Here is a 25,123-nt window from a genome sequence, read left to right as displayed (position 1 = left end):
TATCCACTATTTTCTCCTCTGCTTGTGGATGCTCCACAAATTCCTAAGGTTCTTATTTTGGAGCCAAAAGCTCTTGATGAGGTTGCATCTGAAGCTCCCTTTTAAGAGAACACCTCATTTCCTTCTCCTCATCAAACTGCACATCTCGTCTAACCACTTTCATATTGGCAGATGTAAAGTACACTTGATAGTTTTGAGGTGTGTCTGTGTACCCCACAAATATGCCCAACTCTATTGTCATCTCTAGATTTTTCCTTGCTTACTTGGAAACATGATAGTAAACTGATGATCCAAATATCTTCAAGTGTGACACATCTGGTTTCTTCCCTAAAAAATATTCCTCTAGTGTACTCATGCCAAGAATCCTGTGAGGACTCTTGTTATGCAAATAGACCACTGTGTTGCATGCTTCAACCCACAAGTGCAATGGTAGGCTTTGGTCATGCAACATCTCCCTTGTTTCTCCCATAATACTTTTGTTCTTCCTCTAAGCTACCCCATTCTGTTGTGGGTTATGGGGGTTTTCAACTCCGATCAAATGCCTTCCTTTGAACAAAAAAAATTAAAATTATTGAACACATACTCACCACGTTATCACTCTTGAGAGCCTTCACTTGCTAGTTTCTTTCTCAACAAGTGCTTTAATATCAACAAATTTGGAGAATGTTTGGTCTTTCTTCTGCATGAAGTATAGCCAACACTTCTGTGAGAAATCATGTACAAATATAACATAATACCCGTGCTTGGCAGTGGAGGCTGTCGAGAAAGGTCCACAGACATCAGAGTCAATCCTTTCAAGGACTTTGTGCACCTTGGTGTCCAGATCATTGAAGGCGGATTTTGTGAACTTCCCCAATGTACACCCTTTGCATGTATCCTGCTGCAATAGTTCTCCTTTGGGGAGGTCTGTGGTAATTTGCTACATGTTGAAAAGTGTTCAACAAGAAATGCTTGTTGAGAATGCAACAAGATGATGGAGCTTAGTGGAAAGGAGTCACCTTCACTAAGTGGGCCCACATGAAAATTATGGCACAAAGTCTATTTTTGGATCACAGCAGGAGTGATCAGAGTCTATCTTTAGACTGCTAGTCAAAAATAGAAAAGTCAAATATTATTGTCTCATAATAATATTTAGACTATAAAATTTATCTTATCCTCTTGGAGCACTTCAGTTTGAGCTACAAATGTGGCACATGCAGCTGTCAGAAGAAAATACACTCTCTTTATGAGTTAGTTGAGCTATTGCATGCAGGACATCAGTTAGAACTCATGTGGTTGAGTTCTGTGGAGTTGGATGAGTAGTTAATGGAGTCATGTTCAGTTTGACTTAGTTGTATTTAGTCTAACTGATCAATAGACTAAGTGATGAGTTGTGTGAATTAGTTATTAATTAATTCACTAATTGTCAACTCATAATGCAACTGAAGAATACATTAGTTAACTCAGTGCATGTACAGTTCAGTGGAGATAGGTGCTAGAGGTTGAGATTGATATCAGTTGTGCATGAGATTGTGCACATGCATGGATTGAGTTATGCTAATGAGGATTGCACAGTGTGGGCCAATATCAAGGCAATTGTACCTTGTGCTCACGTGATTCTCTTGCAGGATTGTGCAGTGGAGGCAGGCAAAGCAGTGGAGAAGATTTGAACCTGTGACTTGTTCAGATCTGAGCTAGTTTTGTGTGTAACAGGTGGAGATAGTACTGAGTAATTGTGTGGAGTATTGTACTATGTATTGTTACATGTTCTCAATCATTATAATATATAGATAGTGTGGGGTTTTCAGCTGTATGATTTCCCCGAGTTAAATAATGTGTTAATGTGTGCATGCGATTGATGTTTCATTGGTTTTAATGCTGCTAAATTGATGATCAACGTAGAGGAGATTATGTATTATGCATGTATTCCGCAATAGTGTATAATCGAGATAATCTCTGTGAATAAGTGTCATATTATTCAAAATTTCTACATGGTATCAGAGCTGGTTGATTTGTAGGAAAAAGTTCTACAGGATATCAAAGCGAGGATTGATCATCAGATCTATTATTTAGAAAGTGATTAAATTTTATTTCTTCAAGCAGAGTTTGTAATCAGGCCAGGTAGCCTCTGGATTCATCCTTCTTTTGGAAGGTGAGATATCCGGTGAATGCTCATACAGTCAATCTCTGTACGAGAAATGCTTTGTTCTCACGAATTTTAGATCAGAAGCGGTTGAGTTTTGAGCTGGTGGAATGGCGCTCAAGGATAAACTCAGAAACATCTAAGTGTGATAATGGAGACAATATGCCCCAGTATCTCATGAAGTTCACCCAATGCCGGGATGAGCTGGGAAGTGTGGGGGTGATTGTTGATGATGAGGACTTGGTGAGCTTGGCTCTCCTTGGTCTTCCGAAGAGTTGGCATTCCTATCAGGACTCTGTCAATGGTCGGGAGAAATTGCCAGGATGGGAGAGACTTTGGTTAGATCTTGTGCAAGAGGAGATCAGACAGAGCACCTGAGACAGTTCTTCATCCATGCATGATGAGGAGAACTGTGCCTTAGCAAGTAAGGCGAAGAAGGGGAAGGATAAGGGTTCTCTTTCCAAATCCAGTTCTTCCAATGATGGGAAGAAGGTTGACAAGGCGAAGGTGAGATGCTTTCGTTGTCATGAGTTGGGCCATTATGCTACTAATTGCCCAAAGAAGAAGTCCAAGAAGGGATCTGGGGAAGGATCTGAAGGTGAGGCACTTGCTTCACAGTTTGAGTTGGATTTCACACTTTTCGCATGCATGGTTTCATCCATGGTGGGAAGTGGTTCGTTTCTTGATAGTGGAGCTTCTTTCCACATGATCGGTGACAAGAGTTTGCTCAGTGCTTTGGAGGAGAAAGATCTCTAGATACACATAGCGATGGGTAATGATGAGAAGTATAGTGTCTCAGGTGTAGGCACGGTTATTTTTTAGAGGGAGCATGGAGCTCGCCTTACCTTGACCGATGTCAAGTATATACCAGGACCAAAGAGAAACTTGGTGTCGATCACGATGCTGGAAGATAGAGGCTATGATGTAGTCTTTAGTGAGGGAAAGGTTTTCCTTAGACACATCATCACTAGACAAGTGAAGCAGATTGGTTCACAGGTCAAGAACATGTATGCTCTTGAGGTTCAAGATGCATGCAAAGCCTTGAGTAGCGAGGCAACTGTTGGAGACTTGGTGGTTGAGAGGGAGCGTATATTACCACTCAACATGCAGAGCCAAAAGAAGTCTCAGACGATTGTGGAGGAGCCATGATTGGTACAGTAGCTTCAGAAGGTTGTGGAGCAACCGCAACAAGGGAAGCTGAGAGGAGATCGAGTAGAGACATCTACTCATGCAGAGACCTCTAGTAGGGGGAAACTTCGAGCTAGGTGGGCTGAGGGATCACATACAACCATACCTCCAGGTAGGAGGTGGGGCAATATAGAGTGATCGTCCCAAGGAGGAGGGACAGGATCCTTGAGGTACCCAACCTCTTGGATGAGACCTTGCTACGGGAGCCCCGATGTAGAGTAGCAGGAACTGACTGATTGGGTAGAGACAGATGCGGATGTAGCGGCAGAGAGAGCGACAGTGTAGGGAATCCCAGGACAGCGCATAGCATGCATGCTGCAGCAATGTGAGAGGCATAAGTGTTTTGCACAGTGCTAGGTGGCACAGAGAGGTGTGCAATGGTGCGAGATGCATGGAGATGTTGCAGTAGCACAGATGTCAGAGAGGGAGCACTTATCAGCAGCAGGTAGAGCTTCAGCATCAGAGTATGTTCCTAGCCCAACAGAGTGGTCAATTGGGAGTGTTTTTGTTGCAAGTGTTGTTGGAGCAAAGTGGAGCGGGTAGATGTGTTGCATGTAGAACATTCCAGAGTTACAGGATCGGGTTTGAGAGGAAGCCTTTCTTGTTGAGAGGGAGTGTTGAAAAGTGTGCAATAAGAAATGCTTGTTGAGAATGCAACAAGATGATGGAGCTTAGTGGAAAGGAGTCGCCTTCACTAAGTCGGCCCGCATGCAAATTATGGCACAAAGTCTATTTTTGGATCACAGCAGGAGTGATCACAGCAGGAGTGATCGGAGTCTATTTTTAGACTGCTAGTCAAAAATAGAAAAGTCAAATATTATTGTCTCATAATAATATTTAGACTATAAACTTTATCTTATCCTCTTGGAGCACTTCAGTTTGAGCTATAGATGTGGCACATGTAGTTGTCAGAAGGAAATACGCTTTCTTTATGAGTCAGTTGAGCTATTGCATGCAGGACATCAGTTAGAACTCATGTGGTTGAGTTCTGTGGAGTTGGATGAGTAGTTAATAGAGTTGTGTTTAGTTTGACTTAGTTGAACTAGTTGTATTTAGTCTAACTGATCAATAGACTAAGTGATGAGTTGTGTGAATTAGTTATTAATTAATTCACTAATTATTAACTCATAATGAAATTGAAGAATACATTAGTTAACTCAGTGCATGTACAGTTCAGTGGAGACAGGTGTTAGAGGTTGAGATTGCTATCAGTTGTGAATGAGATTGTGCACATTCATGGATTGAGTTATGCTAATGAGGATTGCGCAGTGTGGGCCAATATCAAGGCAATTGTAGCTTGTGCTCACGTGATTCTCTTGCAGGATTGTGCAGTGGAGGCAGGCAAAGCAGTGGAGAAGATTTGAACCCGTGACTTGTTCAGATCTAAGCTAGTTTTGTGTGTAACAGGTGGAGATAGTATTGAGTACTTGTGTGGAGTATTGTACTATGTATTGTTACATGTTCTCAATCATTATAATATACATATAGTGTGGGGTTTTCAGCTGTATGCTTTCCTCGGGTTACATACTATGTTAATGTGTGCATGCGATTGATGTTTCATTGATTTTAATGCTGCTAAATTGATGATCAACGTAGAGGAGATTATGTATTATGCATGTATTCCACAATAGTGTATAATCGGGATAATCTCTGTGAATAAGTGTCATATTATTCAAAATTTCTACACTACATGATCTTCAAAGTACCATGATACAAACTGTTAGGTCCCTATACTACTAGTGTAACCCCTTAGTGTTATTAGTACAACCCCCTTATTATATTGTTGTGCCCATGTAGTCCCCATATTGTGATTATTGTGCCCCATAGAAGCCCACTATTGTTATTATTATGCCCTTACATTCTTATTGTTAGGTCGGCTCTGATTATATTATGACCCCTTAGACTCATATATATAGAAAGGAGGTCTTGTCATTTGTATCATCGAAGAATTGTTCATTTTTGTAATGTAAAGGAGGTTGCCCCCTCAAAGAGGTTGATTCCTAAGACGTTCATCTATCTTTTCTATATTTTTGTGACCTGCTTTCATAACATTTGGTATAAGAGCTTTGGATTCTAGGGTTTCACTGCTCCATACAGGACGTCGTGGCATTTTTGCTATAACTTTGTTTCTGTGACGTTTCAAAAGCAAACAAAAAAACCCATTTGAGACGGGATCGCGCTGACGATGAATCACAGTAGTTGGTTCGAAACACGTCAACAAAATTCTTCTGATGTGATTTTTCCGAAAGTATTCTATCTTTCAGATCTTGTATCGCTATAGTTTCGGAGATATGATCTGAGGAAGTTAGGGTTTTTCCAAGTTCCATAATTTCATCTAAAACAGGTCATCATGGAATTTTCGCCATAACTTTGTTGATATGAAGTCTCAGAAGCTAAAGAAAAACCCATTTGAGAAGAAATCGATCTGAATCTCAAGTTCAAATTTTAGATATTGTCTCACTATATTTTCGGATATATGATCTAAGGAAGTTAGTCATTTGGAAGACGCCCAAATTACATCCTAAACAGGTGACCCGGGGAAAATCATCATAACTATCTCTCTGAGCATCAGATTGAAATTTCATAAGAAGTTAAAAAAAGAGGACGGGTTGTAGTTTTCTGTATATATTTTTTAGATTCGAAGGTCAAAATAGTGACACGTGGAACTTCATACAAGTTCGCTCTTCTGAAAAGGTATATAATCAGGTCATCTTGGGAGATTATGTATAAATCTTTCTTAGAGAATCCAATTTCGATTATAATAGTGGCATTGGAAGGAGGACATAGAGGGCTATTGCAGGTCATGATTTTAGAATTGGAGGATCCAAAATTACAGAGTTACAATCGTTTCAAGATCGAGCACCTAAAATCAAGGAAAAGTGAGATGAGGATGTTTGATGGCAAGGATCCAGTAAATTGGATATTACAGATGGAGAAATATTTTGATCTACATGGTATACCACTTTTACAAAAGGTATGTATTTCATCTAATTATTTAGAACCGAATCAATTTTTATGGTATAAAGGGCTTTTTTCTTGTAAACCACTTGTCACATGGTCAATTTTCACGGAGGAAATGATAGCACATTATGAAGATACAAAGAGAAACACCTTCTTTAGCCAATTGATAAATCTCAAACAAAAGGGTTCAATAGCATATCACATTGAGGACTTTAAAAAATTGAATATAAGGGTAAATGATATTCCAGAGAAGCAGAGGATTAATGTCTCCATAGGGAATTTAAAGGATAAAATTCAACATGAGATTCATCTTTGGGAACCTAATTCATTGGAGAAGGCATTCAGGTTGGCAGGAAAAGTGGAAAGCAAAATTATGGAAACAAGGAATTCTACCCCTCACAACTATAAACATGGAAGTGTTGTTTCTCCTAGCCTTCCACAACCTACATGGGTGACACCACAACAATAGGAAGAAAAAAGAGAAAAAGGGCTTTGTTACAATTATGATAGAAAATTCACTAAAGGTCATAAGTGTGCTAAGAAGAAATTACTTTACATAGATTATGAAGAGGAGGAAGAAAAGGATCACGAAACATCAAAAGAAGAGGATATACACCAGGAACCAACCCCAGAGAAAGAAGAAATGAATCCAACCATACCTTGTAAAGCATTGGTAAGAATCACCACTCCTCAAACTCTCAAGATAGAAGGATACATCAAGAAGAAAAAGGTTCAAGAAGTGAAAGATCACATCGATAAAGAAGAAATGAATTTGATCATATCTTGTAATGAATTGGCCGGAATTACAATTCCTCAAACTATCAAGATAGAAGTACATATCAAGAAGAAATTTTTTCAAGAAGTGAAAGATCACATCGAGCATCAAGAAATGAATCCGACCATATCTTGTAATGCATTCAAAGAAATTACCACTCCTCAAACTCTCAAGATAGAAGGACATATCAAGAAGAAAAACATTCAAGCAGTGAAAGATCACATCGAGCATCAACAACAAGTTCTCCAACTTTTAAAGGAAAACGCCACTTTGGTGCAGAATCGAATGAAACAACAAGCACATCAACATCACATTGAAAGAAGTTTTGATGTAGGCGATTGGGTATTTTTACAACTACATCTCAAACAAGCAATTTATGACAAGGAAATGTTGGCAGTATTACATGCACTTAAGAAATGGCGACCTTACCTAATGGGAAGAAAATTCAAGGTAAAAATGGATCATGATAGTCTTAAATACTTTTTAGAAAAAAGATTATCTTTAGAAGAACAGAAAAAATGGGTCACAAATATGTTGGGTTATGACTTTGACATCATCTATAGAAAAGGGAAGAAAAATTTTGTTGCAGATGCACTCTTAAGAAAGGATGAGGATGTGGAAGCATTGTTTTGTGCTATTTCTATTATCCAACCAGATTGGATAAACAAAGCAAGGAATGAATGGAAGAAGGAAGAAGAAATGTGGCCACTCATACAAAATTTGCAGAAGATCCCAGTTCAAACAATATTGCCAGAACTTGACGAGGCAGGAAAAATAATTTTGGAACCTGGAGTAGTCACAGAAACAAGAACCCGACAACTACAAAATCGATCAATTTCAAAGTATCTCATCAAGTGGAAGAACTTACCCACTGAAGATTCCACATGGGAGGACAAGACTTTTATACAAAAGCATCAAGAACTACTCAAGCGTTGAGGATAACACTTTTTGAAGGAGAGGGGCATGTTAGGTCCCTATACTACTAGTGTAACCCCTTAGTGTTATTATTACAACCCCCTTATTATATTTTTGTGCCCATTTAGTCCCCATATTGTGATTGTTGTACCCCATAGGAGCCCACTATTGTTATTATTACACCCTTACATTATTATTGTTAGATCGGCTCTGATTATATTATGACCCCTTAAACTCCTATATATAGAAAGGAGGTCTTGTCATTTATATCATCGAAGAATTGTTCATTTGTGTAATGTAAAGGACGTTTCCCCCTCGAAGAGGCTGATTTCTAAGACGTTCATCTATCTTTTCTATCTTTTTGTGACCTGGTTTCATAACACAAATTTCCAAGTCTTTTATGCCAAAGTTCGCCTACATTGCGACTCGACACCTTCTCCACCTTTGTGCTCAATGCTACATAATATTCCACATCTAATTTGTAGAGTTTCTCAACTCAAGCCTTGATCTTCTTCACTTTTCCCATGGCTATGTGTCTCAGAAAAGAATTACCTTTGCTGAATATCACACTGTAGCCACGATCTTCCGACACAACTATGGAAACTAGATTCTTCTTCAGACCTGGTACAAACATCACATCCTTAAGCCTAAGAGGGGATCCAAATTCCCTCTAAAAAGTAACTGTACCAATAATGGTTGTGCTATACCTTCCATCATCTCCCATCTCTATTTACATCTGGAGATCCTTCTCCTCAAAGTCACTGAAAAATTCTTTGTTCCTTGTCATGTGGAATGAGGCACCACTATCGAGATACCACATACTACCCATCACTGTGTTGGAAATGCACGCAATGATAATAAAATCAAGCTCGAACTGTAAATCCAAGGCTTCACCCATTGCTCCTCCTGCAATCTTCTTGCTTTCCTTCTTGTGTGCACATTTTGTTGCATAGTGCCCGAATTCATGATAGTGAAACCACTTGATTTTGGACAAGTCTCTCTTATTTCCCCCTTGACTCAAATCTTCTTTGGATTTGGAATTCTTTCGTTTCTAGCCAAGGCACAGTTCTCCTCATCCTCGCCCTTGGATGAGGTCTTGTCTTTGGTTTTCTTCCTTATTTCTTTTTGCACTAGATCAGACCATAACCACTCCCAACTCGATAGTTTCTCTCTACCATTTACTGAATCTTTATAGCTATGCCAACTCTTGGGAATGCCAAAAAGGGGTAGAGCTACCAATTCTTCTTCAGGGAAAATCACACAGACCCCACCAAGTTCATCATGACACTGTGTAAACATGCTCAGTTACTGCAAAATTGTGTCGTTCTTTTGCATCTTCACACTTCGAAGCTTATCCTTGAGTGCCAACTTCCTCTAGTCACTATTGTTCTCGAAAAACTTGGTCAGTTCAATCCACATTGCAAACAAAGTTTATTTTCCATGGAGATTCGAGAAAACATGATCCCAAACTCCCTCCAATATTATTATCCTCACTTTGGCCACATCCTTCTTCCACTGAGAAAGATTCTAGGCATCAGATGCTTGGGGTTTTTCTACATCTATCTTGATGTATTCTAGTAGCCCATTATCATCCAATACTGCCTCCATCCAATCCTTCCATGCAACAAAGTTTGAGGTGCCTTCCAAGGCATACTCGAGCCTGAGTCCATTGAAAGTCATCTTCTCAATCCTGAAGAAAACCTGCAACACTGATATTCAAATTCGAATCTCCTGCAATGAAAACTTTGAAATCCTTCTCTACAGTGGTTCCAACTCTAATACCAAGTAGATATTAATATGTAGATTGTAATATTCCCAGGGAATTTTTACAGTAAATAAAAAATAAAACATAGACATAAAAACCATGAAAATCAAACACATGAATCAGTCCATGAAATTGCACTAAAAACTGCGTTGTCGAGGCATTTTATTATAATATGAAGAGGGTACAATGAGGTGTTGGAAAGAGTTCATATGGGCTTGCTCAAGGCAATCTAACTAAGCCCAAATTAATAATAAGAAGTCCCTCCCAAATCAGTTGCTGCTCTCTCTTAGGTCTGTGCTGAAACTGCAAAGAAATATGTTGTTGGTGGTGAAGAACTGCTTCTACGACCTCCTCCGGCACTAGAAAAATTATGGGAAATTAACCTCCTTCTCTCCATTAATAACCCACAAAAACCCATGAAGGAGTTGGCCGAATGTTGACCTCGAAATTTCGGCCCAAATTTCCCCTAGCTCCTCTTGTTGTTGCCTGAGGTTGGACCCCTATTTGACCCATCAATTCTGCCCAATAAATTCTTAAAATTTAGATATGATATCCTTGTCAAAAACCCAAAAAAACCCAAAAAGGTTCGTTATGGTTTTTACCCTCCAAATTCAGCCCCAAATAGCCTGGCCCTCCTCCAAAACTAGGAAACTCCACTTGTCGCAGAAAATGATGTTTTTTGCTCCAAAATGCTAGCAATCTCCCCACATACACCCTCCAAATGAAATCCCAGCAACTTAGCTCCTAAATCATTCTCTCAAGCCTCCCCACAATCAACTCCACCAATGACTGCGGACAAGTCTACACAGGGCCAACCAAAGAAATTTCTCTTGCTGAGAAGGGCATTCTCAACTCCTATAAATTCTCTTCCTTCACCTGCAATTTGGACAAGGAATTTCCCAGTAATGGTATAGTCTCTAATTTCGGTAGCCCACTTCACCAAAGAACTGCATGGCTCTTCTTCTACATCTAGGTTGAAGCTAAGGCAAGTCGAACCACCTGAGAGTGGTCCCCTAATTCTCCACAAAGTTGTGACAATACCTCCCTAGGGTGCCACTCATGGTCCATCAAATAAGAGGGTGAGATTTCCCTTGGAAACCTTTGGTGCTAAGCAACACTTGTGACTTAGCTGAATATCTAGAGAAACAATGTGTAAATGCCAAATTATCAAAAGGTGCCCAATGCTTCCTTCAACCCTCTATTTATAATTGTTGTCACACCTTTCCTTGTGGGTACCTCACACAAATATTTTGACCTCCTTTCCACAAAATCATTTTTTCCTCCAAGGGGTACATATTCCATGAGTTTCATGTACCAAAAATGTCTCTAATGCCCATATTACAAAATTGTGCTATGCTTATCACCTCCCCAATAAATGATGTTAATATTGTTAAGTAAAAAAATAAAATTAGGGATATCACATAGATTCAATAATTATCATGAAATTTACTAAATCACAATACTTGAAGCTACACTACCAATCCACGAAAGTTAATTCACCATATAAAAAAAAGAATCATTGAAATGCAAAAGGAAACATCACATATACACATAGATTTATCCAGGGGAAATGAACCACTCAGAACCCCTTACTATCTATATTGCATTTATCAGAGAATAGAGAAAAAAATACAATGTTTTCTTAAGTCTGAGCACACCCTGCAAGTGTATAGTCTATCCCTCTTTCTGAATGACTAATCTTGACCCAATACTTAGCCAATTTCAAGCCTTCCCAAGCTCCTACTTCCTTGCATTGTTCCCTTGGGAAATCACCCTATTTTTTAGGAATTTCACACCAAGGAATTGCGCAATAGCCTTAGGTCAATTTCTGACTGCATGCACCACCTGTACACATGGGAATATGCTACAACCGATAGTACACTGCTTTGGAATCTCCATCTCAAATGCATAACTAGAATTCTCTACATGAAACAATTATTTTGGGTTGATTGATTAGTTAATTGGTTGATCATTGAGTGTGGTTAAAGTTACACATCCACAACTTGACCTCCACTAGTTATTTTGACAGTTAGAACTAGTTAAACTGACAATAACTCAAATTCACTAACATATATTGCTACAAATTACCAATCGATCATGTAGAACTGAACTCAAGTGTCTCCAAATCGAATTTATTGAGCTAACTGAGTGACAAGAGCCATGCCACCTAACCACCTTCAAGTATTTTGATGAAATAGAAGTTCGAGTTTTAATCTAGTTTGACCAAGGCAAAGTCAAAAATAGATTTTTTTTGTTGTATTTTCAACACATTTTGTCTCATATGAATGATACAGTTTAAAAGAGTTGCATATCAACTAAACTTGTGATATATTCTTTGGAATTTTCCTTAAGTTCATGACATAAATGTTCATGATTAAAATACGTAAATGATGTAAATGGCCATGATTCTTTCTTTGATTACATGCTTGTTAGTAGCTTGATGATGTCCTTCATGTAGTGCTCTCACAAGATAGTGAGAAGGAGTCCTTAATAGATACACTTAAATTTAGATACACTTAGATAGTGAGAAGTTTTGTATTTTAAATTTTAGTTCTTCTAATATAAATCATTTCTCAAATTTCTTCCAAGAATCTTCTAAAAGGCCCAAACGAGAAACTAAAAAAAAGAGACTCAATTTTACATTACTTTTTTATTTTTTAATCTCAACACACTCTTTTAATAAAGGATATACAAATATCATTTACAAATGAGTTTTACAAACCCCGATATCCATCAAAATGGGCTTATCCAAAGAGATAACAAGTGATATCTTTATATTTATTTTTTCATAAATATTTATAATTATTTAAATTTAAGTCACTTACATTATTTATGTTTATTATAATAAATTGATATACATTATTATTTTAATAGACATGTTTATTTTGGAATATAATTTTCAAAATTTTAATTTAAATATCAATAATTATAAAGTAGAAGGTAAATATTTAACCTCTACAAAATATGTTAGAATATTCATAAATCAAAAGTTGAGATTTATCTTGAAAGTAGTTATGCCTTTTTTGTTCTTTTAATTAAATTAATAAATTAAAAAAGCTCATACCATGGTATTGGTCCATAATATTGTAACAAAATCTATTTATAAATTAAGATTCTCCATGGTAAAGTGGTGTTGAATCTCCACATAAAGTGGTGTTGAAACTACATGGTTAATAATCTTGTTACATGTTCTTTTAAATATATTATTCATATATTAATTCTTTTAATAATAATAATAATAAAGTTAATTTTTATTTTTTTTCTTTTAAATTTTAGCATGTGAAATGTATTTTGAGGTAAGTGTTTGATATCTATCAACATTTACTAACAATTTAATTTATATGGCCATTCTAGTTTATACATAAGCATATGCCCCATTATCATTAAAAAATGACCATATATTATTCAATTAAATCAAGAGGATTCACTTTATAAAGTTATAATTGTAATTAAGCTATAATTTAATTTTTTATAAGATATAACTTAAATGTATTATAAAAATATTTTAATAAAGCATATTTTATGGTAATAAATAAAATTGTAATTTTTATTTTTATTATTAAGATTAAGATGGAATATTATTATAAAGTATATCATGTCATGAATTCATAAACCTATTTAAATTGAAATCATTTTTTAATTTTTTATTAACTTTAAAAATAATAATTCAATTTTAAAGTTATGGTTGTTTGTGAGATAAGGGATTTTATCCACATAACAATTTGATTAAAAAAAAAGAGTTTATAAAGGTTTGCATACTCTACTCCATCTAGATTTGAATTATGACTTTTTAAGAGAATTTTTTCATTACTTTTAAATCCAATTTTTTTATTACTTTTAAACCCAAATCACAATAAAATCACAAATCTCTAATCAAGTATCAAAAGTCAACAAAGTGTTATCTTTTATACATACATTCACTTTCTAATCTTAAAAATATGTGGTTGAAATATTCACTTTGCTATAAACATTATTTATTACTTTGAAATACAAATTGTTTATTACTTTTAAATTCCAATCACAATAAAATCACAATAGTCCATGAAACTTTAACTTTAACTATAACACCACCTTTTTCACCCTCTTGTAAATATTGTTTTGTACATAGTTATGTAAAGTGATGTAAATTAATAAGAATATTCAAATCACAATAAAATCACAATAGTCCATGAAGCTTTAACTGTAACATCCCCTTTTTCACCCTCTTGTAAATATTGTTTTGTACATAGTCATGTAAACTGATGTAAATTAATAAGAATTGTAAAAGATGATTGGACTGAGAGTGGACATGGATTCAAAGTCCCACTATTAAGGGAGAGGTGGCTCTGGTCAACATGCCACATAATGACATGCTAGAAAAGTAGTATGCGGTGGAAACATAGGGGAGACAGATAGATAGAGAATGGTGCAGGAAGGAGAAATGCAAACAATGAGGATGAAATAGAGGTTGGAAGAGAAGAAACAACAGGTGGAGCAGAGCGCTCTGGATCCTTGTGTTCTCACTTAGGTGGAGGAGGGCAGAGTGACATGGCACACCAATAGAGTGACACATGGAGGCATAGTGTCATGGTGACATGGCAAGAGAGATGGTGGGGGATAAAAGTGATGTTGCAACACCACATAGGCTAGTCAAGGGTTTCATAGGGCAGTTCCTTGTTGGTGTGGCAAGGGTTTAATGGAAAAACTTTAAGTGTGCATAATTTTTTATCCAGATATCAGATTTAGACAAATTTTGTATCATTGGAAAACTCTCAACAAGCTGAATATGATGGTATAGCCCAAAGTTAATTTTGTTTAACTTGGAGAAGAAGAAATTATGTAACCCCACATCCATGATGAGACCATGGAGGTTGGGTTAGGGAAAAGTAACACCCATTCAACCTGGGTTATCCAAGGGAGTGGGAGAGAGAATTATAGAGTGGTATCAAAGCTTTTGAGTTCAACACTTGGACTAGATGGGCTCAAGACAGAGGAAATGGAGAGCCATATATAGAGGAAACGAAAGTTGCACATATATAGAAGATATGCACATATATGGAATTTGTGCATATACATAAGATATGCGCATATAGGAAAGGTATGCATATATGGAGGTTTCCATATATGCATATTATGGAAATTGCACAATATTGTATATTCGTAGCTTCTGTATATGTGCATATACATAAGTTGCACATATATGGAATATATGTGCATATACAGAAGATATACGCATATACGGAAGATATGAGTTACATATGAAAATTTTTCGTATATGTGCATCTCTTCTATATATGCACAACTTCCATATAATATGTGCATGTATTTCGTATATGTGTTTCTTTTATATATGCACATATCTTCCATATATGCGTTTCTTTCGTATAGGTGCATATAAAAAAATATGTGCATATACAAAAGTTGTGCATATATGGAAGATATGCGATATAAAATATGTACATATATAAAATTTGTGCAACTTCCATATATGCACAAGTTTCATACATGCACAAAAGTTGTGCATATACAAAAGATATGCACATATACGAAAGTTGTGCATATACGAAAGATATGTGCATATACAAAAGTTGTGCATAACTCCAACATCTATATACGCGCAGGGTTCATATATGCATGTCTTCCATATACGCACAACTTCTGTATATTCGCATGTCTTCCATATATGCAATTTTTTAGTATAGACACTAAATATATGTGCATGTGGTGGTTTTCGTATATGCATATATGGAAGATATGTGTATATACGTAAATATGCACATATATAGAAGATATGTGCATGTCCATATATGCACAAATTATGTATATGCATTTCTTCAATATATGTGCATATCTTCGGTATATGCACATATAAGACAAATATGTGCATATACAGAGGATATGCATATATACGAAATATATAAACATATACGGAAGATATGAGTTACATATGCACATTTTTCATATATGTGCATGTCTTCCATATATGCACAATTTCCATATAATATGTGAATATCTTACGTATATGTGTTTTTCCTCTATATGCGAATGTCTTATGTATGCGCTCTTCTTCCATATAGGTGCATATATATAAGATATGCACATATACAAAAGTTGTGCATATATGGAAGATATGCGATACAAAATATGTATATATAAAAGTTGTGTGACTTCTGTATATGCACATATTTCGTACATGGACAACTTTTGTATGTGAGCATATCTTCCTTATATGCGTAACTTCCATATATGCACATATCTTTTGTAAATATGCATATCTTCTGTATATGCACATATCTTTTGTATATATGCAACTTCCGTATATGCATATATCTTTTCTATATGCACAACTTCTGTATATGGACATGTATTTTGTACATGTGCATAGCTTTTGTATATGCACATACCCATGTACAACTTCAACCTCCATATATACGTAACTTCCATATATTCACATATCTTCCATATGTGCACAATTTTTGTGTATACGCATATACAAAAGTTGCTCATATAGAGAAGGTATGTGCATATACAAAAGTTGTGCATATATACATAAGTTGTGCTTATATGGAAGATATGTGCATATACAGAAGATATACGCATATACGAAAGTTGTGCAAAATTTCAGCCTCTATATATGTGCAGGGTTCGTATATGCGCATGTCTTTCATATATGCATAACTTCCGTATATGCACATGTTTTCTGTATATATGCTTCTCCCATATATGCACTTCTTTAGTATAGGAACTGAAGATATGCACATATGGAGGTTATTTTATATGCATATATACATAAGTTGAACATGCACAAGCAGGGAAAATTTTAAGAACCCCCCCTAAATTTATAAATATAATAAATGGGCGAATCTCCATGGTATATAGGAAAAATGGAAGGCGATTTTATCAATAATATAATATGTATATATAATTTTTGGTGAATTTCTCACCAAGCATGGCGAATATTTTACTCAATTATAAAATCTTGTAAGATCTTGGCAAGTCTTTGACTAAATAATAAAACTTTGTAAAGTCCTAGTGAATCTTAGCATAGGCTACATGATGGTTTAATTCCCCCATTTAAATAGGCTACATTCCACGTGAATACCATGGGTTAATACCATGTGCCATTTTGGTGAATACCATGGGTCAATACCATGTGCCATTTTTATTTTTATTAATTCTAATACTAGGGTTAATAATGGTTTTTTGCATGGTATTAATAACAATCTAGTCCATGGTATTTGTCTAAATATAACCCATTTTTTGAGTGTTCTTAAATATAAGGTGACTTATGGAGTAAATATAAAAAAATGTCTTATTTGTTTACCATACCTCTCGTTTATTTATATTTTTATTAATTTACAATACCTCTTTTACAAATATGGTATTTGGCCCATAGGATTCACTTAAATAAAACCTCTTTCTTGAGCCTTCATAAATAGAACGAGGGTTATGGACTAAATATAAAAAGAGGTTTTATTTATTTACGATACGTCTAGTTTATTTATATTTTTATTTATTTACCATAGCTTTGGAGTAAGTATAAAAAGACGTTTTATTTATTTACCATACCTCCACTTTACTCATATTTTTATTTGTTTACACCCTTACATGTATATAAGGTGACTTATGGAGTAAATATAAAAATGTTTTATTTATTTACCATACCTCTCATTTATTTATATTTTTATTAATTTACCATACCTCTTTTATAAATATGGTATTTGGCCCATAGGATTCACTTAAGTAAAACCTATTCTTGAAAATGGGCGAATGGATTCACTTAAATAAAACCTATTCTTGAAAATGGGCGAATGGAAGGTTGTAAGTCCTAATCTCAAGGGCTAAATTTACCTTTTTTACCCTCTCCCTTAAAATAAGGTGGGCTATTTGAGGTGATTTGTAAAAATGTACTATGATACAAAATATTCGCCCACTAAAAATTTAAAACCCCTTAATTTCGCCAAAGGGCGAACATTCGCCCCTAAAATTATCCTTGTGCACAAGAGATGTGCGCATATAAAGAAGATATGTGCATGTCCATATATACACAAATTCTATATATGCACAACTTCCGTGTATGTGCATATCTTTCGTATATGTGCTTCTTCCGCATATGTGTATATCTTCTATATATGTGCATATATGAAAGAAATGTACATATACAAAAGATGTGCATATACGAAGGATATGCGCATATATGAAAGTTGCGCGTATACGAAAGATATGCACATATACGAAAGATACACATATATGAAGGATATACGCATATATGAAAGTTGTGAATATATAGAGACTGGTGTGTTTTCATCTTATGGAAGTTGTGCCCAACTATATATGCTCAGCTTATGTATATTTTTCATATACACAAGTTGCGCATATATAGAAGATATGCGCACATACGAAAAATTTGCACAAATTCCATATATACACAACTTCTATATATGCACATATACAAAAGTTGTGCACAACTTCAACCTCCATATATACTCAACCTCGATAAGTATATAACATGTAAGTAAGTATAACATGTCAATTTCAAGCTTATTAATTTTTGTGAAGCTCATAGAGGTAACTTGTCACCTAAACAAAATTGTCATATTAAAATTCAACTTGTAAAGACTCAATATCACAATTTTTTTATACATTTGAGTTAAGGTAGAGTGATATTAATTTTTAAGTTTTGTTATACATTAAGACAAAGGCTCAATATTGCAATTGCTACCACACTTACCATGCATGTTTCGTCCTTTTACTAGTGTACATTTTCTTTGGTGCACTCTCACTATGCATATTTCTTATCTGTATTCTCACCATACATATTTTTTGTGCTCTTATTCCCACATGTCTCAAAAAAATCTTACACACTTCTTGTATTCTCACCATACATACTTTTTGTGCAGAAGCTCATGCCCATAAATAATGGAAGCTCATTCCCAACATAGATAATGGAAGCTCATGCCCATACATCTACATCAATTTCATGTACATGATATATGCTCTCTTCATGTACATGATACATCTATTATTATAACTAAGCAAAGTTCCATGGTAATGATATGTTCATCCATGCATGCAACATTGAGTAAGATATAAATATAAAAGTAACTTAACTTGCAAACTTGATAATTTGTAAATAAAAATAAATAAATCCATTCTAACTACATTCATCAAAAGTAATGTAACATTGATAGAATATAACATCAAATCCACATCATGAATTTAAAATTCAATGAAGACGTCATATACACAAGTCCAAATTCATGTATTTGTATTCAAAATTGGTCCAACTATACATTTTTCTTTTTTACAAAATGGAACTTCGTTCCCAACATAGATAATGGAAGCTCATGCCCATAAATGACATAATGGAAAAATGGCATCATGATTGATCTAGAATATGGGTCTATAAGTCACCCTCACCCCTCTTGGCACTCCCAAGTGCATTTCCAAATTGATATTGCTACAAAAATTACATTAATCAATTAGTTGTAAAAAACAAAATGCATAGAATCAATTTCATGTACATGATACATCTACATCAATTTCATGTACATGATATATGCTCTCTTCATGTACATGATACATCTATTATTATAACTAAGCAAATTTCCATGGTAATGATATGTTCGTTCATGCATGCAACATCGAGTAAGATATAAATATAAAAGTAACTTAACTTGCAAACTTGATAATTTGTAAATAAAAAAAAATCATTCTAACTACATTCATCAAAAGTAATATAACATTGATAGAATATAACATAAAATCCACATTATGAATTTAAAATTCAATGAAGATGTCATATATACAAGTCCAAATTCATGTATTTGTATTCAAAATTGGTCCAACTATACATTTTTCTTTTTTACAAAATGGAACTTCATTCCCAACATAGATAATGGAATTTCATGCCCATAAATGACATAATGGAAAAATGACACCATGATTGATCTAGAATATGGGTTTATAAGTCACCCTTGCCCCTCTTAGCACTCCCAAGTGCATTTCCAAATTGAAATTTTTGCAAAAATTACATTAATCAATTAGTTGTAAAAAACAAAATGCATAGAATCAATTTCATTAATTCATAATGAGATTTTTATGAAATATTCATTTTCATTGTGAAAATATAAGGCAATGGAGAATACTTCTCTTCCTAGGTAGATGGTGGAGCACTTGGTGATGTATATATGCATGGTTAAGAGGTGATGAATAAAGGCATGGTGTAAGTGAAATAAGAAAAAGGTAGTGGGTGTGGGTGATGATACATCCCCACTGGTTGTACGATAGTGAGAATCACCCTAGGGTGGTGGATCATGCTGGGGAGGAATTGGAAGGTTAAGGGTGGATGATTGAAACAATGAAAATGGCGGATGACTAATGGGTATGGGTGAGCATCTAAGTGTTTTGGAGACATATTTATAGGCATGGAAGAATTTATGAAGGAAAAAGGTGGTGGGTGTGGGCGACGATACATCCCCATTGGTTGTACAAGAGGGGGAAGCACCCTCGGGGAGGAAATTGGGATGTTAATTACTAGAGCAGTGTTCCCAATGCTAGATACTTTTTTCAGTAACATGCTCATCAAATAATCAAATTTGACAAGTTGGAACGTTGTGAGATGTGGGTCCCTCAACTGTAACAATAAAAAAGTTCATATAGTTATGCAAATGCATTGAAAATGATAATATATCACATTTCATGTAAAACAATGCATAGTATCAAATTTCCATACCAATTTTGTGTATAATAGAATGTTGCACTAACTCAGGCATGTGGTCCACATTTCTTTGTTTTTGAGAAGATAACTCTAATTTTTCATCCATGCCTTTTTTTTTTTGCACGAACTCATCCAACCCTTTCAAATTGTAGTTTATATTTCCCTGATTTTGACTTGCGACCACATCACATTTTCTTATTGACTAGGTTCAAGAAACTATGTTTTCTCTTCGTAGCGATCTTGGATGAAGTTATAGTATTGAAAAACATTTTTTTTAGTCTTTACATGCTTTGCCTATTAGGTTGCTCAATGCATCTATTTGTTCTAAATTTGTAGATATTATGGATCTCAATTTCTCATGTGTTGATGAGTTAACACGTTTCATCTAATCATCTTCAGAGAATGCACTATATAGTTGTGCATTGGTTGATTCAACATTATATGAAAAATTCTCTAGATCATCAATTCTTGTTTCATTATGATAATTCAAATTGGGAGGATAATCAAGCATGGAAAATGCTCTATTTGGATTTTTGGGCCGAATATAGGTGTTTCATTCAATCAAATAAATTTCTAGGCCTTTCTGTAGTAGGATTAGTGACATTAGGTAGTAAATTTTCAACCAAAATAGTGTTACTCACCAACATCTCAACTTTCAATACATGTTTACAAATATTTACATCTAGGGCTCAATTTCAATTACAAAAGTGTAGATTGGAACCTTTATATATGACATTGTACCAAATGTCATGAGTATCCTTATTTTGGCTACAAACACAATAATCATGATTCTTTTCATCAGGAACACAATCTTCATTTGGGATTTGGTTGGCTCTACACTTGGATGAATTCAATTGTTTCCTGATTTTTCTGGGTCGTACAAAACCAACTTCTTTTAAAAATTACATATGATTGTAATATAATATAGCCTTTTTCAAAAACACATAAATTAACCAATCAACCTATCTATGGCATGCATTGTTCTTCTCACTTAGGTACCTTTCCTTGATATATCGATGGTAAGATTCAATTGCATTGTTTGTATCTTGATTGGAATGTGGAAAATTTTTGTATGCTTTTTCCCACATATCTGTAGAAAGAGATTGATTAGTTATGCATTAATAACTATACATAAGACATGCAAAATAGATTCATTAAATCTGCTTAAGCAAGAGATGGTCTTTCTATTAACTTAGGTAAAAAAATATTTTACACATGTTACAACAGACGCACAGAGGCACAAACTCCCCCACAGGGAGAGTGAAAATACCTAAAGTAGCTATAAAACCCTCCATAAATCAAACTGAAACAAGGCCTAAACTGCCCTGGAACCAAAAGCGGGCAAGTGGATCCAACGTCTACTCCCCAAAACCCACCGGTGATCTGTCTTCTAACAACTTGGCAGTCAAAATTCAACCTGCGTGGAGGCGAAGCCCGCAGAAAAGCCCTTAAGTTGCACGATCAACGCTGACCGTTGATCTTCTCCTTCTGATCCAACGGTTGGTGTCCATATCGCGCGGCTTACAAGCCCGCTGAATACCGTGCGATGAAGGCGGTTTGCCTTTTCGGTCCTCTGCCACGTGTTGCTTCCTGAGTGGAATCGCTGGCTTTTCATTAAAACCATCTTTGGTTTGGATGGCGCTCGATGAAGGTGGTAAACCATTAGTGGTTTTATCCTTTCGGGCCCACCAACTTGCACACCAAAAGGTGGCCGTTGATCTTCCCTCTCTGGATCTGACGGCCACAAACCAAATCGGATCACACATCTGCTCGCGATGAAGGCGGTAATCACTGTTCATCCACCTCCACGCATCGCTTGCTGAATGGCATCGCTTGTCCTCTGAGAAAACCTCTCCCGGGTCAGAGGGCACCCGAAGCCGGTGGTATATCTCGAGCAGTTTTTGACCCCAGTAATCTCTTCCTTTGACCTCCCACGCATTGCCCGAGGAGGACATAGCCGGAAGGGTGGCCTCTGTGGCGTTCATCTCCCATGGAATCACTTCTCCTGTGATCAGATATCTTCTGTCTCGATTATTGCCTTTGTTTCTAGAAGCGCCCTTAGAAAACCGACAGTGCATATCCTCTGATAAGCCGTCTGAAGTGAACTTATTCATCGTTGTCATGGAGTAAAATTCTTTCTCTTGATTTTTCCTAATACTGTTGTTTGTCGCTAAGGGCCTGGGATGAGCATTCCTCCTTCAGCCTGTCATCCATTACCTCCTCCCACCAGCAGCACAAGTCGATATGCTTGTTTCGCACCCCCTCATTGGCAAGCCAGTCTGCAACTTTGTTGGCTTCCCTGCGGACATGCACCAACCTAAGAGTTCTCAGCATTCTTAGGTGTGATTGGATTTTTTGGTCGACTTGCAGAAGCCGCTAGTGTGCTGAGATTTTCTCTGGTGCAGCGCTAACATTTATCCGCTTCACTGTATTAATGACTAATTCCGAGTCAGCCTCAATGATGGCATTTTGAATGTTGTACTTGATTAGTATTTCCAAGCATAATTCCATCGCCATGAGCTCAGCCATATTGTTGGATGTTTTTCCTAGATAACTATGGAAGATCACTTGTATGTTTCCATCCTCATCCCTCATGACCCCTCCATAACATGCTTCTCCCGGATTCCCTTTTGAGGCCCCATCTATGTTAAATTTTAAAAAACCATGTGAAGGGGGTTGCCAGGAAGCATTTTCTATTGAGGTATTCTTGTTGATCTACATAGAACATTGAGGGAGATTAACCTTGAGCTCTAACTTCTCCAGGATTCTCACCTCTCCTTGTCCTATGGGTTTACCAGTAACAACACCTCCCAGGATATGAACAATCTCTTTGAGTTGTTTAAGGATTAGCTTTAGGATGTTGCTCATCGGGCTCGCCTTATCCTTGAAAATCCTGTTGTTTCACTCTTCCAAACATTATAGATTATGAACCCTAGGGTTAGCGCCCAGGCGGAGTTAATGATCTCATTATCCGAAAAAAATTTCTGCCAATTTTTCAAAGTAGCAATGATGTCATTTACATGTCTGTCTATCTGCTCGAAGATTTCTCCAACCCAATTCCAAAGTATTGTAGTGAATGTGCATCTATTCAGGAGATGATTAGTAGTTTCTTCTTGTTGTCCACATAGGTGACATCTTGAGGGGCCAACAAAGCCTCTTTTCCTTAGGTTATCCCATGTCAGAATCTTGCCCTGTTGGACCAGCCACTTGAACAGTTTGACTTTCATCCAATGAGGATTATCCCAGAGTTCTTTCCATGTCTTATCAATGTTTGGAAAGTTAAGCCCTGAATCTATCCTTTTGGCCTCCTTAAGGGTGAAGAGACCTGCCTTGTTCTTTCCCCATCTTAATTGATCGTCCAAGGTTGAGTTTAAGATTTGCCTCTTTTCTAAAAGACCTTTAAGGGCTATAGCTTGAGTATGCATCATGCCCATTCCACTGTAATCTGGAAGTTTCCATCTTCTCCATTTCCCATTGTTCCTTGATTGGTCCCAATAGTCACTTACCCTCCTTAATCCTTTTTTGATGGTATTAGTGTGAATGTTTGCTAATTCTTCACTTCGGAGATTGTCCTCCTGCTACCAATTATCCTCCCAGAACCAGGCTAGATTTCCATTTCTGATCTCCCAGAAACTATGATTTTAGACTAAGGCCCTGTTCTCCCATGCCCTATTCCAAATTGAAGAACCTTTTACTTGTCCTGTCATTAATATGAGGTTCTTCTCCTGCCAATCTCTTGCATAATTTTGCTTCCATAGTTTTGCCGAGGGGGCTTGTATTTCTTTTAGCCATCTCCACCAGATTTTGGCTCCAAGAACTCTGTTAAGAATTCCTGGGTCATGAAGACCCAAGCCACCATGGGACTTTGGTTTGCATATCCTGTCCCATGCCACTAGGGCCCATTTCTTCTTTTCTTCACCTTTCCCCTAGAGAAAGTCTCTCTGAATGTTTCTTATATTAGTAATAACACCAGTTGGTGCCGGAATGGCTGATAGCATATAGATAGGGATAATTTGGAGGATAGCCTTAGTTAGAATCAACCTCCTTGCTAGATTTAGGGCTCTATTTGTCCATTTGCTAATCTTATCTTTTAGCTTATTTAGAACAGGCTCCCAGATTTCCTTGTGTAGCGGTTTGTCGGTGAGGGGAACTCCTAGGTATTTCGCGGGCAATGACTCTCTTTGAAATCCCAAAATTTTGGAAAGATTTCTTTGTATTGAAATATCTGTATTGAAAAAGAAAATCTTTGATTTAGTAAGACTTACCTCTGTGCCTGCTGCCATAGCAAACTCACTCAGAATCTTCTTAAATGCTTTGGCTTCCTTGACAGTGGGTGTGCCTTGAAGCATAGTATCATCCAAAAATTGCTGATGTGTCACTGTGTCCCCACCTTGAGTGAGTCTCAGATCGTGAATTCTCCCTTCCTCCTTAGTAGCTCTGATTGCTCTCCCTAACCCTTTGATCATTAGAATGAAAAGGAAAGGAGAAAGAGGATCGCCTTGCCTAAGGCCTCTTATAGGCTTGAAGGTTTTGGAGGGAGAGCCATTGAGAAGAATTGAACAGTTGGCGGTGGTAACTAGTGCCATGACCCATTTAATCCAATTGTAATCAAATCCATAGGCTTTTAATATTTCTCTTATCTACTCCTAGCTAAGTTTTTCATAGGCCTTTGCTATGTCCAGTTGAATTATCATCCCT

This window comes from Pinus tabuliformis, chromosome 5_2 (genome assembly GCF_031772625.1).
Source record: "Pinus tabuliformis cultivar Carrire ecotype Pingquan chromosome 5_2, CPIR1, whole genome shotgun sequence".
NCBI lineage: Eukaryota > Viridiplantae > Streptophyta > Pinopsida > Pinales > Pinaceae > Pinus > Pinus tabuliformis.
The sequence above is the reverse complement of the archived record's forward strand: the minus strand, read 5'-3'. Positions refer to the sequence as shown.